Here is a 16518-nt window from a genome sequence, read left to right as displayed (position 1 = left end):
GCTAAGCATATCACCCAGCACGTTAAAGCCATCTCTATATCGATGTAATAAGCCTGCAAATAAAGTTTTATTGCGCATCTGCACTAGATATTCATATGGAGTTACTACGTAATGCAATTGTGTGCATCAAGTATTCCTCTTAAGCATACAAAGGGAAACTGTAGTCACACCTTATCCACATTTCAAAACAAAGGTTAAATACTTACAATAATAATATATTACAGCGTTTAAGTTAGCAATTATTATGACAACCGATTTAGACTAGTTGTTAGAGTCCGTTGTTACCACGCGGAGGGCCCACGTTCAATGCTTCATGCAGGCTTGTTATTTTTCCACTTTTTTTTGTATTTTTTTTGCAGAAACTTACGCCAGCCTCCTAATAATATTATTTTCAATCATAATAGTGTTTTCTGGGTTGAAAATCTTTCACATGTGCACGCTACGTCGATTTTGTTACCCTTTCGATTTTGATAGTTTTTATCGAACTGCTGTAGCCATTTCGGTAACAATTACCAAATCAGTTTGATAGAATTTATCAAACAGGTTTGGTAATAATTACTGAATTTTTCAATGTGCCATATGAACCCAAAAGTTTGATAAATTTCATCAGAATTCGATAGTTCTAACTAAACTTTTTTTTCCGTGTAATTATTGCAGCGTGTCTGTAATGGTGGCTCAGTTGCTATGTTACAAGGTTAAACTCTGAGTAAGGGAAAATGAGATGCGACGCACTCAACTGTCTCAACATGATATCGACACCACTGAGAGTTAATTTAAAAAAATGTTACGAATTACTTCAGGCTTCACTATGTGAAACCTTTCTATGTGGAAAATAAAGGTTGTTCACTTTATAAGGCCCACTATTAATGTATGATGGGTACCACTCGGATTTAAGGACATGGTATTGTAATAACCTGAAAATATTATTGTGTTACGCAACCCGGGCCGTGTGTATTGAGCATAAATAGTGAACCTTACGGAGAGTTATACTTTTATTCTCCAAAAAATTCATCGCCCGGAAGTTAAATTGTGGGCGATGAATTCATGGTATATGTTTTTTACTGTTCCAGGGAAATTTCCATTCTTCCGAAGAATGAGAATCAAGTTTACTATTACGAAACCTTAAATATATATGCGAGGAATACACATTTATCAATGTGTATCCGGGAAATTGAGTAGAATCTTAAATTTGGACCAAGAACTCACCGAGGAAAGAGGTCATTGAGGACATTGGTGGAGGCTGGGAATTTTCAGCAGAAAGAATAGCGGAATAATTGGTGGCCGAGTGGCGAGGTCACTGCTTGCATTTGTAAAGATTCCATTCAAGTGTTCGAATTAACGCCCCCTTGTTTCATCACTGCCCCCAATCAGCCTAAGTAACACAGCGAAACAAAATCGCTAAGCAGAGGACTACAGGAATGCCGGATCTCAATATTACAAAACATTGTCTCACAGAGCAGTGTTTACCGAAATGTATTCCAGGCAATGAATTTTTTGGAGGATAAAACCCTCCTCAAGGTTCAATATTTATGTTCGAAAGGAAATACCCAGGTTTCGTGAGATGGAATCGTCTTCAGGTTATGTTATTACGATTGCATAATTTGTTTTTCTTTCCTTTACTTGGCGTATAATCCAAGGACTGGTACGTCTGAATCACTGTCATACCGATGGGGGATGTGAAATTTGTGTTGCATTGTGCATGCGTGCTTTTAGCGAAGTCACGTCTTTGCGTCTTAGTGACATTATACTTGTGCGGGATAGTCTTTCTTGTATCGGTGGTCCGCAAAGGGTTTGTTTCTTTGGGTTTTTATTATTTTCCTTTGTTTTTATGTTTGGCTCGACTTTAAGTGGTCAAGAGTTTTGCACAATTATTTTCTCCTGGGCTGATGAAACTAAATGAATTAATATTATTATTACTTTCCTCGATTTACTACATCCGTTTCTTCGAGATATGTTTTTTGACTGTTTTTTTTTTTTTTTTTTTTTTTTTTTTTTTTTTTTTTTAAATTCTCAGACCACCGGATACAGCTCTCATTGGCCATTTTACACCGGGGTGTTCAACAACTGTAACAATTAAACGTACACAAACGACCATGCCCTGGATCGGGGAAACCTACCCAGGCGGGACTCGAACCCACGACCTCAGGTTTGGCAGGCGAGAACGTTACCCCGCCGCCACCGAGGCCGGCCAACTGTTGTTGTTCAGACTGTTGTTTTTAATTGGTGGGAAGGCATTGCTCTTGTTGAATTCGATTCTTTGTGCTTATTCAAGGGGACTAGAGGAGGTTCGTCCCGTGAAAGCTTCATTTATAATGCCACTAATGGCGCATTTCAGTCAGTTTTCGAAAATTTCATTCGGAAAAATATAATTCTCGTAGACGGGTCAAATTTGCCGAAACACCGTATTGTAGTACCTTTTTTGAGTTAAATAACACCCTCAAGAAATATTTCAGTCATGATTTGAGAGTGCAAGGGTTAAAAAATTTCTGAATTAAGGTGTAATGATTCATGCATAATTTGGTGTGGACTGACAAGGGTAGGTACCCGAGTTGCACCTCCAGGTCGCATTCAAACTTCGCAGTGCGACAGAAAATAGAATTTTTGCTGAGTTCTACTCAATCGCTCATGGGGACTTGATTTTCGAGATGTTATCGATAGAGAGTGATAGTGTAACTCCCTCATTTATGCAAAACTCAATATTTCCTAGAGAAGTGCATAAATTGAGTTCTTATTAAAAATCATAGTTGGTGAATCAGAGAGGGGAAGGCCTGTTTTTGGCGGCAAGTTGTGAAGTCCTATATCCCTCGCGTTTTCGGAGTTTGAATAGCGCTCCTTTCAATGCTGGTAGTACCTACAATGTTTTACTAACTCCTGAATACTGGATTTTTTTCACCTCACCAATTTGGAAATAGTCAATTCCCTCACTTGTTTTTAAGGTGTCATTTATTTTATAGAATTGCTATACTTAAAAAGTTTGGCTGTGGAATAAACTTGTTTTCAACCACCAATTTGACACCCTTCAAATCTAAGGAAAGGTAGTGGTGTGCAGTGGTGTGATTATTTCTAGCTACCCAGTAGTTTTTTAGTTATGCTTTCAGTTTATTTTCCCCCAAATGCGAAAATATATAAATAGGTAATCCTAAAGTTTAATCATCCGAGATTATAGACAACATTTATTTATTGTGAACGAGAAAAAAATCAATATTTCATCTGGAAAAATTGTAAATTACTACTAGGAAACCTGTAAAATGTGAGGTATTAAAAAAAAATTCTTTTCTACTTCCCAGCCTATGGACTCACTGAATAGTGACACGCAAGTGCCATTTTGTTTTGGAACATGGATTGACTTTGGTGATTCCTTGTGACTCAGTTGTTCATTCGCATCTATTCATATATCTTCATTCTACTCCATTAGCCGCCTCAACATGCTTGTGGCGGGGGGCGTTGGTACACAAACCGTTTATAAAGAAAGATAAGAAAGTGTGCGTTGCAGATATTTGATTAATGAATCCCATCTAGGGTTTAATACAGTCTTTCATTGTTCGGGGAAATTATTTTTATCCTATCCCAGATACATAAAATCTATCAGTTATTCTCTTATCGTTTCGGTTAGACCTAGAAAGATAGCGATGTGCCAAGGTTATGTTCAAAGTGTAGCTCCGGAAATTATCCTTTCTTAGCCACTCAATTAATATTAGCCTGACACGTAACATCTGGGTCTATTACGGCTCCCAGTCTAATAGCTCCGTATCGCTCTTCCATCGATATTAGCAGTTTTTGACGAATGGCGCAGTTTTCTCTCGTATTTTATGAATTTCACTGATTAAGTCTTTCCGCGCCTCATGCAAACACGTGAGGCGACGCGACGCCGCCCACTACCTCTTCAAGGCGCGGCCGTGTGACATTGTACCGCTCTTTCATTTTTCATCCGTAAACCTTCCCTCAGCACTATTTTTGAGTCCTAGCTTCTTCACGTATCTGCCTTTAATGTTTCTTATCTGTGTTTCCCACGATAGACTCGCTTGGCCGTAGTCGGAATGGCCTTCATCCAAGGTCTGAGCACCCGATGTTATTGGCGAATCAGGTTGTGGAGTAATGCCCGCGAGCAAGGCCGTGTTGTGTTCGTGACGTCATATTACTCGGTCTTAAAACAGACTCCACTGTTAGCATACGAGGCTCAGTTCCCCGCTGGAAGTGTTAAGATTCGCATAGTTTGTGTGTGTATGTGGTGGATAATGGTGCGCGCTATTGCCTGAACGGTTCACGGTGTTATAACAATTGATTGTTTATGAGTTACTTGAGGAATCGTTAGCTAGAAAGTTGCCATGAAAGGTTAAGAATATCTTCCATGATTTTAAGTAATTTTAAGGTCTAGGGATTGTGAGTATCAGTACCAGACCGAATGTTCCGTTTTTTCCAAAGGATGAGAAAATGACGAGGAAGTGGCTTACGATCATTCAGAGGAAGGACTTGACCCCATGACCCCATCTACATGATTTAAGGTGAGTACCATGAGGATTCAAATTGCCTCCTCTTTCTTGCCAATGATATTACTTCTCCGTGATTAAACCTGAATCGTACGATTTTTTTGGGTCCCATCCGAGCGATCGCTCCCATAACTACGGAAAATGGCCCTCTCACGCAGTCATTTTCCGGGTTGGCTATGGAAATCCCATATATATTGTACCAAAACTCGGCACATCCCTTTTTCCATATTTGCAAATACAGCTGAGCATTAAAAGAGTTGTCGTATCTTAAACCTGAATCACATGATCATTTTTTTCGTCCCTTCCAAGCAGCAGATCCGAGAAATGGTGGAAATAATGACCGTTTCAGTCGACTCTTTTACGCGATGGCCATCTCATCCTTTTTTCTATATCTCGGTACGTCCCTTTTTCCGTCGCTGTAATTATCGCTGGCACCGCCTTTCGGCCAATCGGAATACACGGCACTAACAGCGATCTATGCTTTTGATTGAGTGACAGTTGTAAATACGGAAAGTGACGGAATTAGTGATGGAAAAGGGACGGTGGCAATGACCGTGTGAATCAGAAAATTATGGGTCTGTGGGTGATCACTCTATTGGTCCATGAAAACCTATCGATGGAGTAGCAACTCTAGGAAGGGAAAAAATTATCGTGTGATTCAGGCATAGTAGGAGCAAGATATCTTTTTCAAGCTGTTGCTTTCGCGATCGACTTGGGCATTCGAAGTAGTCCGCAGGGAACGCATTTCTTCCGCACAAGCAATTTTGGCTTGCAACTTTCACTCTCCTCTAGAAATTTGCACATTACATAAAGTATACCCTCTTTGACGTTTACTCAATCTCAAAATTAGAACCTATTTTCCGCTGAAAACTTTCAAGTGTACTGATTTTTGGGAGCGTGGTTGGCTGTTGGATAGAGCACATGGCTGCTTATGAAATGGTCGCGGCTTCACATCCCGGGAAAAATCTTTTGGAGAGTCCGAAACAAACATTCTCACAGTGCGAGGTAATCAAGGGAAAGGGACATCAAGTGAGGCAGAAATGAACATTCTCTTGCGATAAAAACGAATAAAAAAAACTCAATATTTCTTATAATGACAGAATGATAATTAGTTAATAACTTACCAATTAGAAGAAGAAAGTTAGTTGGTAAAACATTGCCTAAAAATATGCGTATATTATTTACTTATTGTCAAAGAAAACTCGTGTTGAGGAGCGTATTGTGGTATTCTGTCGGGGCGAGAGCTTGGCTGTTGATCGAGGGATCCTGGAATCAAATCCCTGGTGTAGCCCCTGGGAGCCCCCGGACAAAATTCTGGAAGTGTGGTGTACCTTAAGGAAAGGAACCGAGTTTTTTAATAGTGCCGATGTATTTATTCCCGTTGTCCGCCTTTTGAGTCATTTTCTTCATTGCATCGAATCTGATTACTAATAAATGGAGCAGGTGTTGAAAAAAGTAGCATTCCAAGTGGAGCTATCGTTTTCCAATCGACAAAAGCCTCTCCGTTTTTCGTAAAAATCCTAATAAAGAAATTAATAATATAAGAATGAGTTTCTGATGATATTGAGGAAAAGTGGATTCACATTATTTTTTTCTCATATACAATCTTGTTAATTACGAGTGATGGAAACGTTACCGATATGCAGCGCATCCAACACGGATATTCCGAATTTTTGCAAGGAAAGTCGGATCATTTCGGTTTATATTATCGTCTAATACCTCACCTTCAATAGACATGATACGCACAGTTCTAGTGAAAGCATTCATCGCGGGCGTCGTTATTCAGACGATTTTCCGACCGCTTGAGCATATTCCTGGGAAATATCGCGCAGGAAGTCCCTATTCCCTTGAATGTTTGATTAATTACGGCACTTCGATCAATTTTTAATCAAATTTTAAAAGGCTCGCATTGTAGCGACGAGCGTATCCATTTCTCATATTTTCAAACGATTTTTTGTGTCCGCGACGGCGTTCAAAAGCTACGGAATCGACTGATTACGCTAAAAGCCCCGATTATAGCGAATTTTCCCGCGTGATTTGGACCGAGCCTCTGTCGTGAGAGACTCGAGCGGTACCTTTTGTCAACTAGTTTAATTGCACGTTGAGTGGCGGCCCCTTTCGGTGGCCGATGGGTCGGCAATATTCGTGCCTGACAATATGAGCGAGTGGGATTGCATCGCAATTAGTTCGGCGAACCGGAGGCGGTTCTCCGGTGATTGTATCGATTAATGCCATTAGATTGCTTTCTCCGGAGGCCTATCGTCCTACCGACGGAGGTTGGACGTCAACCAGAGGCGACGCACGCGGTCGGAGAAATTGGACGATTTCGGAGGATGCGGAGGTTTACGGAGCGGTGAGTCAGACATGAGAACCTGCGCCGAGACCCAAGATCTTGTTATAATATTGATGCGCCGTGTTTGCAGACTGCAGAAATTTTATGTGCCCACCTTCGTATGGATTCGTGAAAAAATTAAGATGAATATTTAATTGAAAAAATAATTTGAAGAAAGAATAAAGTCAACTTTTTTTTGGAGAGATATCGTGGAGCAACATATCGGATGATAAACAAAGATATCGCACTGCCTACTAATTTTATTTTAACCGGTTAAAACACGTGATTCGATTGCTATATAATCATCACCAGGTATCTACTAACAATATCCTATTTCGAAAGATGTATATATATATATCCGTCTTAAATGGGATTTTTTAATACCTTTTAATAATTGGGCAGCAATAAAAATACGTTTTGTAAGCTGTAAAAATAAAATTAGTAGGCAGTGCGATATCTTAGATGTTTATCATTCATAAAGAAAGACATTTTTCTTAAATTTGCCACTTATAGAGGAGAACGGGGTACGCGACAGAATGGGGTTTGGGATTAAAGATCTGAGGTTATCCCGACGTATGATGATGTTGAAGTTGTTTCGGGTTTCCCACCGGGTGAGGTTCTCCATCTCTGCCGGCGTTTCGAGTGCCGTGCCGTCCATCGTCAAGCGCTGATGACGATGGACGTCACCGCCATCGAAACGTCGGCAGAGATGGAGAACCTCACCCGGTGGGAAGCCCGAAACAACTTCAACGGCGGGTTTATGATTTTTTGCGACTAGGAGGTGCTGTCAACTGTCAGAGAGTATCCGAAATATGCTATCCTGTTATTGCTCATGTTTTGCTTGATGATTAGGCTTCAAAAAAGACCGATAAAAAGTGTATTGCAACTAAAAATTCATTCAAATTAAAATAAAATAACATACAAGTTGCATTTTTCTTTTGTGTCACACATTTAATTTGTTTTTGTAATTCATTTTCATACTATCCCATTCTAGGGCAGACCTCTATCTTCTACCTCTATCTTGGGCTGAACGGGGCAAATGACATACTTTTTTGATTTTGGGGAAAAAATATATAAGGTTTTTTCCAATGTATTGTTGTATTTTTGTGACAACACATTCCAAAAGGCCTATCTAAAAAAGTGAGGTAATTTTCTAAATCCGTCATGTGCTTGTTTTTTAATGTTTTGAACTTGATACCTCATTCTCTCCGTAACCCCGATGTATAAAAAACCGTTTCCCTTTGACCTGAAGACGCTGACCTTGCAGTCAGCGAAACGGTTGTCAACAAAAGCTAACGGACGCGGTGACAACCCGAATAAATTGCATAGATCAACAATCCTCAATGTTAATCATTTAAAAATAGTAATTGCTTCTTCTTACATCGCCCTTATACTAACAATTGAAGAAATTTATGCCCAAATTTTAATATTCACAAGAGTGTGAACATTTTCAGAGGTTAGATAGTTCACGGGTGATATGGTAAGAAAAAAGGCGTCAGTCATGATTAATTAGTGACTCATATTGGAAACGTGGAAAACGTTCGGTCCGCAAACCTCCACTCCGTGCCCAACAGTAATCGAAATGTTGCTTTCTGGCTTTCTGTTAGCAGGCATTGAATGAAGATTATTTTCATCGGCTTGTTCGTGTGAGGGTCTGAGCTTCCGAGCCAGATTGACTGCTGTGGAGCTGGCTGTATATCTCGACTTGTGCAAGTGGAAGATGAGCGTGATGGCCTTGGTGAGCCAAGCTTATGGCCTCTGAACGAAAAATTCCCGTTTCGAAATTTGGGTAGAGATTTCGGACACAGCAACAAATAAAACCTTGCTGTCACAAAAAAGATATGTGAAATATCATGTCTAGCGCATAATATGCAATTATTAAATTGATTGGGACGCTGTAATTTTATGTACCGATGTTGATATAGTTCGATGTTCGTTTCATAGCCCTGAAAAGAGCTACAATACATCTGTAATTGTAAAGAAAAAAATCGACCAACCTCCGAGAAAATCAGGATACGGCACAAATTCAGTGGTCAAGATATGAGCCATCACGTTGACATTTGAGTGATTTCAGGCGGAGGAACCGGCCTACCGAATGTGAAAGTTAGTGGTGTAGCCAGGAATTTCGTTCGGGGGGCAGGGTGGGGGGTCAAAACCAGGGAGGGGGGCGGGGGGGGGGGGGAAACCGGGCAATAAGTAATGGATTTTAAACTAATTTTAACACTTTTCATAATCGTAAAACTTAATTTGTTAAAGAAACATTATGTAAATTCCTGATTTTTCAATATTTTGTTCTCTTTTACGAAGGATAATAATTGTGTTTGTAAATTTCGGGGGGAGGGGGAGTCCGGACCCCCCGTATCCCTCTCCTGGCTACGCCACTGGTGAAAGCGGAAAGTCCCCTGATTGTGCCTTAATCCGAGGTGAACTGTATCCTCGCATGTCCAAGGAACTTTCGCATTGAAGGAGTGAGCTCGTACGGTACCAATTCATAGAATGCTCCTTTTAGCTTGGTCAAAGCATCCCTTGTGGCACTCGTCATGTTGATTTAGCGAAAGATTTAAGGAGTGTCTGTGTGTGTGGTGGTCATGACGCATGTCCGTTTGGTCCTGCGTCAAATCGGTGGCCACCCCCGCACATCACCCTCACCCCGAGTCACTCCAAAATCCTCCCCCCACCCACCGCCACCACCACAACGGGTCACTCGGCGAACGGGTGGGGGGTGGGAGTCAGGCGGGGAGGGGGGGGTCTCATGTCTCGTGGGAGGCAGCTCGTGTATGACCCCCAGTCCGCCCCGCCCCCTACTCCCCACCCTCCACCGCCTCACCAATCGGAGCTGGGCAGTGAGGAAGCCGAGCTTTCTGAAGAGGGCGCCTCACTCCCGCACGATCGCACGCATTTTGTCTTTTTTCATGACGCAATCATCGTCATCTCTGGTCAAAAAACCTAATTTTCGATTCACGCAGCTCTCCACTCAATTCTCCTATCAGCCAATCTTTTCACACCTACGCACTTCTTCTCTTTCACATTTTTTTATCTGCCTGATTGATTTTTACCAGCTCAATATATTTTGTTCGAGGTCTTCCTTTTTCCAGCCTTACCTTCTACTTGTCCCCAAGATGATTATCTTCATCAGGTCATCATGTCTCAAGACAGCGCCAGATTCAGGATAGGGACAAAAGGGGGGGGATCTGGGGAGGTGACCTCCAAGCAGCGAAGAGAATAAGGAACCCTTCGAGGATACAGCACATCCGGGGCCGGGAACCAAATCAGAGACTTATACGCCCGATCACCCGGGGAGGGGCTGGGGAGGGAGGGAAAAGGAAAGAGGCGCCGCCGCGATAGGAGCCCGACGACGCCTCTGGCGACGTCTAGCTGACGTCTCGCCTGAGTTTGTTTGTAGCATTTTCAGGGCTGAGGTAAGAATTTTCAAATGAAAATCTAGAATCGTATATGATCTCACCTCTGAGTATGTTAAAAAAAATTCTAGTGAAATGTCGGCCAACATGAACCATATGATCCGGTGTAATACCCGAGAAGAATTTACCCTTTCGCCTTTCGCCCCGTTAGCCTGAAATCATTCATCAATTTATTGACAGCTACTTACGAGTAGTTTCGAATTTTCGACATTAACATGGTGTAATTTATCGAACTATTAACTTATTGAATTAGAAAGAAATGTTTAAAAGGTTCTGTTACTAACACCCTGAAATTTTCAAAGCGATTTATTTTTTAACAAGCAATTCGTCACTAAAAACGATTGGTTGAGCAGAAGTGATTCGTCATTTTAAGGTTTCGCCATGGCTACAAAAAAGAGGGCAAATACTATTGAAGTTTACTTTTATGTGCGTCATCTCTCGATGCTAAAAATTAGGGTACATAGAAATAATGTGGACATTTGAAAGATTACATTTCGAAAATAATGATTTCTTAAGCTTGGTTAGCCTTTTGGAGCGCCGTTTTCACTTAACTAGCGTAATGTGATTACAGTTCACTGCATTAGGTTAAGCTAAGGACTCAAAAAGTCTTATGGTTACATTCCTGCATTTTGCTTTTATCTATGGGCCCGTTCCGAAATTCACTGCCAGTGCTGCCAAACCGTTCCGAAACCAACTGGCAGTACGGTGCAGTAACCGATGACGTCAGTCGTTTGATGACGTTCCCTACTGTGGACTCTACTGTGGCTACTGCAAGGCGAGAGCAGCAGTAGCGGCAGTAAGGAAACGTAAGCCGATGTTCACCTGTTTTTGGAGCACAGCAACCGCTTTGTTTAATAACATATGGTACGCAATTTAATGAAGTATAATGGACATAATTCATAATATATTCACGAAAACTGAGTAAAAGAACTCTAATTTCCACTTATAAATATGCATTTGATGTGAAAATGGCAAGTTGTGCGCTAATGAATGTCTGATTACCTATATGAAATATTTAGTTTTCTAACTTCGTGTGATTTACCGTTGGTGTCTGTCTCGTAAATTCGAGTGGTAGATAAGAAGTTATTCCTGAAAACTTCAACGCAAGAAACTATTATTATTAAAATTACGTTTTCAACGCATGTATGTGTATCATGTGTTACTTAAATGCATGCATAAACTTTCTTGATTTCTTTCATCAATGCAATGCACTTGTTCTTTCTTGACTTCCTGTCATTTTTGACAGAGACTTCTTGTTCCACCATACCGCTTGACGTGTGAGCACAATAATAACCTAAGTGATGGCAAAAGCAATTTTAACTACGCGTTGGAAATTCGTCTCCATTTACATTCTTCTACCACCAAATTTAGAATGTATCACTCATTTCACCTTGTAAACAGCCCTAGAAATGTACCAAATAGTCCACCGACTGTGGGATTATGTGTATAAAGTAAGGTGCTATTCATGAGAATAAATACTGATTACGTTTAAACCACGGGGAGAAATAAGGAGTATACAAGAAATATGTGGCTTTTGGTAAGGTAAACTATGTATTTGCTGCTGTGATTCCCATAAAGTTAACGCAAAATCTCAAATTTCGTCTCGTTTCTGCAGTGGGTTTCTGTTCAAAAACAGGAACTTGAGTACAGAGTGAATAGTGTTTGAAACTTATTTCTGTGTCTATCAAATACTTTTTTTTACCTTTTCACGATCATTAGGATCTCAACTCCGGCTGATTAGGGAATCTAAGTTCCGCATGGTAGGTAACTAAGTAGATACATAAGATATATTTTTAGCTAGCAATGGATATATTAAATCTTAATGGACAAAAAATATTTAAAAACGTTCGTAAAATAATTTTCATTAATCGCATAGTTATTTACCTCCTTATTTTACTCCCACATCGCGCTAGTGACAAAGCAATCACTTTTTTTCATAAACTCTGCCGCCATAACGAAGTCAACCAAAAGTAAACTGAATTATATTGCTTTCTTAAATCCCTCTTAAGTCAATTTGTCCTTTTAGGAACTACTACAAAGCTCGACGAAAATTTTTACTTCGATATCTTGCATTGAAGGCTCTACCACTCTTCTCTCTTAGCGAAGTGAATGGTGTACCGTGCGATGACATCAGAAGGCGTTTCAGGTCATGTAACTTCAGGCGATATTTGAGCATTTTTAATTAGCATTTATTGACGTTTGCGGAATACAAGGAGAGTTTTGGCTGATATATTTGGACTCGTGAGAAAATTTTCTATTCAATGAGACTAACTAGCATGGTGAAAAAATTTCATGCATGTTCCCCATTGTTTTGTGCCAGTGCATGAAGTGCGAAATATAATTTGAAGTGTATAGCGTTTATTGCGTTTAACTTGGCTTCAAACATGAAAATTGAGAGACAGCTAATTAATAGGGTTGTTCAAGCCTATCAGAACGGTCTAAAAAACGAATGGATATCACTTCTGATGTAATTTCATTTTGATTGGGATTAATTACAGATGCGTTGAAAAAGTAATGGTGGAATTATTAGCAATCAAAATTCGAACAATTTCCACGCCGCCAAAAACGGTCCGCCATCTTGAAATAGAGGTGATGACGTAGAAAGCCTGTACGCCACTGTACGCCTGGCCTGTACCACACGGCTGTGCCTGTACCCTCGATGCCAAGTTGAGCACTCTGCATGCCGACTGGACATTGACCAAGGTTATTCCTTATTTTGAAATGGCCTATGTTGTGCATGAGACTTCCGGATGGATCAAGGCGACATAAAATCCATTCTTCAAGTTAGGCAGGCAACGTATGTAGCGTTGACAGGAATTGAAAGCTTTGTATATCTGCATTTGCTAAGAAACTACGTGCAGTGAACTTTCATTGTGCCTCTAGTGAAAGTGAACAATGTGCCCTTAATGTACCCCTAAGTGAATGATTGCATATAGACGATGAAGTAAAGAGTGAAGCGACAAGTGAAGTGAGTTATGAATGTAACATCTTCGACGAAATTATTTATGATGAAACAAAAAGGAAGACAATGGCAGGTTCCACAATTTAATTAATACTGCGACCGGTTTCAATACATGGTATCATCATCAGGCACTTTTGGTATAACAGTTTCCACTTAACTTAACAGGGCTCTCCCTTGTCACCTCTACTAGCGGATATATACATGGACAATTTTGAACAGATCGTCTTCTCCTCCAAGAATCCACTGGTGACGAACGTATTCTGTTGGTACCGATATGTAGATGATGTTTTCTGTGTGTGGACTGGCTCACGAAGGCAATTAGACAACTTTGTTACATTTCTAAATAAAATAGACCAGAATATTAATTTCACTTGTGAAACTGAGACAGAAGAAACTTTGAACTACTTAGATTTAGTGATCAAAAGATGCAACGAGAAACTCGAATTTTCAATCTACAGGAAGGAGTGTCACACCGACCATATAATTCCGGCAACGTCAAGTCATCACTTCTCCCACAAAATGGCTGCCATTCACTCCATGCTTCACAGACTACTCATGATCCCAATGCCGAGCACAAAAGTTAAGAAGGAATTGAACACCATCAAAATAATTGCGAAGTCCAACGGGTACTCGGAAAAACTAATTGAGAGAATGTACCAGAAAAAAGTGAAACGTCTCGCCATAAACGAAATATATAAATCAAAAGTGAAAGAGGACAGAGTGAAATGGTGCAGAATCCCATATCTCGGTGAAACATCATCGAAACTGTCTAAACTATTCCCGAAGACTGAGATAAAGCCAGCGTTCTACAGCTTGAGAACCTTAGGCAGCTTGCTGTGCAATACCAAAGACAAAATCAGTGATATGAAGCGGAGTGGCGTACATCAACTTGTGTGTCGTGATTGCAATGGCACCTACATTGGCAAAACCGGAAGAAACTTCGACATTCGGATTAAAGAGCATCGATCATGTTTTATAAACAACAACCACTCCTCGAACTTTGCCAGACATCTCCTAGAATGTGGCCATGAAAGTAATTTTGATCCAAAAATTCTCCACAAAGTCAGCAACGGCGCCAGACTCGACGCCTTGGAGCAGCTAGAAATTCTTCGAGGCCAAAATTCCCCGTCGGTAATGTTAGTGAACGAACAATTGTATTCTTTGAATTCCCCCATTCTCAATGTGTTTTCTCAACCATACCCCCCTCCTCCCCCTCTAAGTTTCCCTCACAACCCTGACCACTCTCCCCTTCCTCCCCCGCCTACATACTCCACCTCCCCTCCCATTTCTACTGGCCCCCGACTTGACGCTGCCAACCAATCCCCCTTAACCTCCCCACCCTAACACCCAATCCATGATGCTATTAACCATTCCCCTATTATCTCCTCCACCCCCCCATGCCTCATGACTACTATATAAGTGGAAACTGTTATACCAAAAGTGCCTGATGATGATACCATGTATTGAAACCGGTCGCAGTATTAATTAAATTGTGGAACCTGCCATTGTCTTCCTTTTTGTTTCATCATGAAGGAGTTCCATCATATTTCGCCTGACACGATTGAAATTATTTATTTCTTCCATGCTGGTTCAATAAACCCTATACATTTCGATCTAAGGTATCTAACTATTGCGAAGGGGATATGTTTCATATTTGAGCTAGTTGTTCTTTAGGGATACATCGAACGCATATTAATTTTCATTAACTTGTTCGCTTCTAAGTTCTGTTTGATATTATTACCTATTGCCAATTCATTTTGAGCATTCGCCAGTGTTTACATTTCACGAATTTCGTTGCGCTGTTGTTTGTTTTTATTTTGGTCATATTTTTATTACGTAAGAGTGAAAGTGAAATTCAAAGTTTTTTGATGTTACAATAACTGGTTTAGCTAGTTTAATAATTTGTTTCAGCCTATTCATTTCATTTGTCTTCGCAATGTCAATGTGAAATAAGGTAAACTGATTCTAAGTCGTTAGTGATGAGTGATAAGTGAGGTGTGGAGAATCCTTTCAAACTTGAAGGAGTGCAAATTCTTTTAGTGTGTGCAGAGTGATTGTTAAACCGATTATCATGTTTTATTAGTGTTACATAATAGTGTTTTATATTTATTGTGAGCCAAGTTTTTCATTGAATCAGTTGATTTGGAATATACTGATTATAAGTACTATCAAAAAGACAGCTCGTGAAATGCGTGCGTTGTAGTGCTATTTGTGATTTGATGAGCAATAAATATGTACAAGTAAGGGTAATTTGCTTATTATTACTCTTATTAAAGGATAAATTTGGATTTTCTTAAAACACTGATCTGGCGGCAGACGCTGGAGATCTTTAAAAAAAGTGGAATAACCCTGCTGAGCCACTTAAACAACACTGCAGTAGGGCATCTACAGGCTTGTGACGTCACACATCAATTCAAGATGGAAGCAGGGCTTTTTGGCGTAACGTAAAATTTGTCACTGTTTAAAGCCTTCTCTAAACATGTACAATGAAGAAAATAGCATAACATAACTGTCATTGCTCCTTCGGAAGCACGATCTTTCGATTTCTTAAATAAAAAAAATATGGTGAACAACCCTATTCCTGTATCGGTGCCTTGGAAATTCTTCTTGATTATATTTACGCACTGATTGAAGGCATTTTTCAGCCTGAGATTGAAGTACTTTTAATTTTTAAGGTATTACGTGTCTCTCCTCAATTATAATGGATATTAGAAAATTATTTATTTAGGCTGCAATCTATCAATTTCGAACTTTCATGCTTACAACGTATATATTCAATTTACTTTGAAAATGGTATTTGAACGATTCATTATTTCCCGCGAAATTATCAACGGCAGCTACTGTTGACCGTTCCGAAACCACTTACTTGCTTATAGTGGCAGTACTGCTTTCCGTTCCGTTTTGCAGCAGAAGTAGCAGCACTGCCAGTGAATTACGCCCTATATTTCAATAGTTCAGCGGACCATAATCATTTTGAATGAATAAGTTAAACTTTGTATTTCCACAGAATAATAAAAAATTTAATCACGACCATGGTTTCTAATGTCAATGTCATCTTCTGGCCCAGTATTTTTTAATTTATTTAATTATGCATATTTAATTTTGATTGTTATTTGAGTTTTGATTTTTATTAATTTACATGCTGATATGTTTTCTTAATCGATGTTTTTGTTTGTTTATTGTTTGAATTAAAGAACGTTGCTATGTTGTTGTTGATAATAGAAAAGGATTGTTTTTTTTAGATCACGAGATGTGGGTCAATTGTAAATATTATTTATTTTTTCCAAACTTTGCCAACGTTTCGGACATTATATTTGT

General features: G+C 39.8%; 1 long non-coding RNA gene across 1 annotated transcript in view; it reads left to right on the top strand.

Annotated features, from left to right (window-relative positions):
* The first annotated feature begins 4217 nt into the window (after positions 1–4217).
* LOC124157032 overlaps positions 4218–16518 on the top strand; it is a 197278-nt gene continuing 184977 nt past the window's right edge. The window contains exon 1 of the long non-coding RNA XR_006864521.1: positions 4218–4502. This is a non-coding gene — a long non-coding RNA (uncharacterized LOC124157032). The remainder of the gene's footprint in view (positions 4503–16518) is intronic.

The sequence above is a fragment of the Ischnura elegans genome, chromosome 4 (assembly GCF_921293095.1).
Source record: "Ischnura elegans chromosome 4, ioIscEleg1.1, whole genome shotgun sequence".
In the NCBI taxonomy this organism is placed as follows: Eukaryota; Metazoa; Arthropoda; class Insecta; order Odonata; family Coenagrionidae; genus Ischnura; species Ischnura elegans.
The sequence above is the reverse complement of the archived record's forward strand: the minus strand, read 5'-3'. Positions and strand labels throughout refer to the sequence as shown.